The sequence below is a fragment of the Corvus brachyrhynchos genome, unplaced genomic scaffold (assembly GCF_000691975.1).
Source record: "Corvus brachyrhynchos isolate BGI_N302 unplaced genomic scaffold, ASM69197v1 scaffold191, whole genome shotgun sequence".
Classification (NCBI taxonomy): Eukaryota; Metazoa; Chordata; class Aves; order Passeriformes; family Corvidae; genus Corvus; species Corvus brachyrhynchos.
Window position 1 is genome coordinate 3,667,039 of NW_008236487.1, and position 3,110 is coordinate 3,670,148.

At 37.0% G+C, this 3,110-nt stretch overlaps 2 long non-coding RNA genes across 3 annotated transcripts in view; both read left to right on the top strand.

The window, feature by feature from the left end:
* The window catches only part of LOC108444694, a 216,227-nt gene that overhangs the window by 109,442 nt on the left and 103,675 nt on the right, over positions 1-3,110 (top strand). The window lies entirely within an intron of this gene.
* The window catches only part of LOC108444695, a 3,449-nt gene continuing 345 nt past the window's right edge, over positions 7-3,110 (top strand). The window contains exons 1-3 of the long non-coding RNA XR_001859331.1: positions 7-714; positions 1,682-2,293; positions 2,346-3,110. The exon at positions 2,346-3,110 is cut by the window's right edge and continues 345 nt beyond it. This is a non-coding gene — a long non-coding RNA (uncharacterized LOC108444695). The remainder of the gene's footprint in view (positions 715-1,681; positions 2,294-2,345) is intronic.

Genomic DNA, 3,110 nt, shown 5'->3' on the forward strand with positions numbered 1-3,110 from the left:
AAAACAAAGTACCCCTGGGATAAAAGCTACCAACCAAGCGTGTTTTTACAGAATAGTGATACTGGGATGAAAACACTTTTGTTGCCAAGGAAGAGGTAAGGTGAGCAATAAAGGGCATAAAGTAACCCCATGGTCTACATGTGAAGAACGGCAGGCAGACTGAGTCACTGTATTCAACTGCATCTGCACCTAATTTTCCATTCCTAGTGTAATGTTGTATTGGTATTTAACTTACTTTCCTCATCTTCTTTTCTTCTTCGTGGTCTTTCAGGTCTTGATTTTATTTTCAGTAATTAAGACAAGAAACTGTGTCCAAGCCTTTTAACATGGAAGAACTTTTCTGCATTATAAACTGCCTCTAGTTTTTTGTTTGTTTTTCATAATTTTTATTTTATTTCCACTCACTCTTTTCTATTCAATTTTCTTCCTATTATCACAATTTTCCAACTTAACTCAAAAAGCAAATACTGTAATTACTTTATAACGGCTGAGAATTTTTTGCACTGAGCTGGAGCTACCTTGGTTAGCAGTCATACTCAGACACAAACTGAATTTGGTTTTAGATTCTGAATTTCAGATGTTCTCCTTTTGGAAAATGAACTGAAAAAAGCCCCATGCTTTAGGCCTGACAATTTTGAATTTTTATATCTGGATCAGCACGTGGAAGATGAAGTCCATTCCAGCTTTTGCATTCAAATTCCTGCCTCTTACCAAGTAGTACCATAATTTTTTCCTCTTTTTAACTTTTTTTTTGGATCATAATTAAATAAAAGTGGTAGCTACACTTCTGCTTGGAATATTAACATAGCAGAGGACCAAGGAAAATGGATACTCGGGAGGTAATAGTGTATATGAGTTTTAAAATTATCATATGCTAAAATTGTTAAGCAACTGTCTTAAGAGTCACTGTTCAGGAAGTTCAGAACTGAAGGGTTAAATTGCAGCCTGATTTTTCAAAAGTGAAAGCAATGACGGCTCCCAGTAGATTCAAGTAGATTTAAGTAATTATTGTAGTAGATTTAAGAACATATTTTAGGTTTATATATTTTAAATTTTCAGTCCAAATCTGCAAAGACTAAAAAGAAAGATCCTATGCCATCGATGAGTATTTAACAGTCCAATGCCAAAGCAGTATTAAACTGGCACTCTTTGGTGTTCATAAGACTTAATAGATCAATATTAAGTATTTTACATGTAAATCCTCCGCAGGTGTCTCTATAATTAGGTCAGGAGTACCCATTTTAAAACCTGCCACTTAAGAGTTTAGGGAAATGGACAAAATAGCCAGTGATTGGAAAAATTCAGAGATAAGAGTTCCTTCCCTTTTTTTCAAATAATTTATATTCTAGGTCTTATGCACTACAAGTGCTTTTTTTTTTTCTAAGTGTAAAATTTGTCTTTTTGACAAAACTGACTTTAAAATGTTCATGCTTAAACTTCAGGTTTTTTGTTACTTCTAGTACAGCAGATCAGTAAGTCAAAAATACTGAAGAAAGTTTTCAGGTCTGTATTTCCTCCTATTTAGTTTTTGCCTTTTACTGATGGAACAAGGCTTTTTCTTGAGTCTTATGTTACAAATAACTGCAACCACAGATTCTTTTTGATTTAAAGACAGAGGTATAGAAATTATCTCACTTGGGATTACCATGCTTCTCCTCCTCTCTTCATCTTCTCTCTCCAGGAAAATTTTCAACCAGCCAAATATAAAAAGCCTTTAAGACCCACCCTCAACTGATGGCAAGCAGAAGTGTCCTGCAGTGCAATCCACATCCTCAGGATCAGACTCTTTTGATTCTATTTAGGGTTGGCACTCTGAACTGAGATTAATGAAGGAAGAATTTTTCTTCTTATTTTTATTGTCTTTATTTAATGCATCTGATTTTGGAAACCTCCATTTAAATGAGTTTTTCTCATGTGTCTCCCTTTTTGTAAAGAGGAAGATTTTGTGGGTGAATTTCTACTTGGAAACATGGTTGGGGTTGTTGTTCGGTTGGTTTTTTTGGTTTTTCCAGCTTGATGATGTTGGCTTGAGGATAAATCAAAACTTTATAGGGGAAAATTGTGATGTCACAAAACCAGAAAACATCGCTTGGAACAAAGACAGAATATTTCATCATGGGTCAGCTAAACCAATATAAGCTATATCTCAGTGGGGTTTTATTCCCCTGTCTGTCCTAACTCAAGGATTTGCCTTTTAGTTTGCTTAGTCACATAGTACAAAGTTGCTTTTGCCTCTGCCTACCCATTTGTGAACAGCAGAGAGCAGACACAGGGGCACAGAAATCCATGAGAGGTTGGAGTCCTCAGAGGTCCCATCTTACCCTCTCTGGTTGGAGTCCTCAGAGGTTGGAGTCCTCAGAGGTCCCATCTTACCCAGCAACATCCCTGTTCTGCACTCACAGTCCCAGTTGCTTTGCATGGCCCTGCTAGAGCATGGCTGAGGGTGCAATCCCATCCCAGGGGAAGTTGGTGTGAGGACCTCCAGGGAATTCCACAGTCCTTGGTTTGCTCTGTTTTGATCCTGTGGGGGAAGAAGCTTCACCTTTGATTTAGGCTTTGGTGTGTATTGCCCTGTTTGATAACCAGAAACAGAGAGAAATTGGCATTTTGGCATTTTCACCCTTTTTGCTTTCTTTACTGATAAAGTTTGAAATGAATTTAATTCACCACCAAAAAAAAAAAAAAAAATTTGTTTTCTCTTGTTAACATATTATCTGGTAATAAATGTTTATTCTCTGCAATCATTGCCAGTCCTATGGTGATGAGCTTAGTATAAAAGCCAAGCTAGAAAACAATGTGTGTTTATGAGGTAGCTGACAAGGGATTTAGAATTTTCCCTTTTCAGCTTACAGAAAATCGTGTAACCTGTGTGGGCCATCCTTTTAGGTCAATCTCATGCAGACTATTTTCTCTTTTTCTATATCAATCCTAAATTAATACAGTAGGTGCTCTGCAGCCAGCATGGTTTTGCATTGATCTTGGCCAGCTTGTTTACAGTGTTTTGGCAAGTTGCTGATGTACTTCTCCCTGGGGATAGAGCAGGGGTTAATTGCTGTTAAACTCTCAGTGCCAAGTAATGGTTCAGACTCTGTGCTACATTAAAGATGACA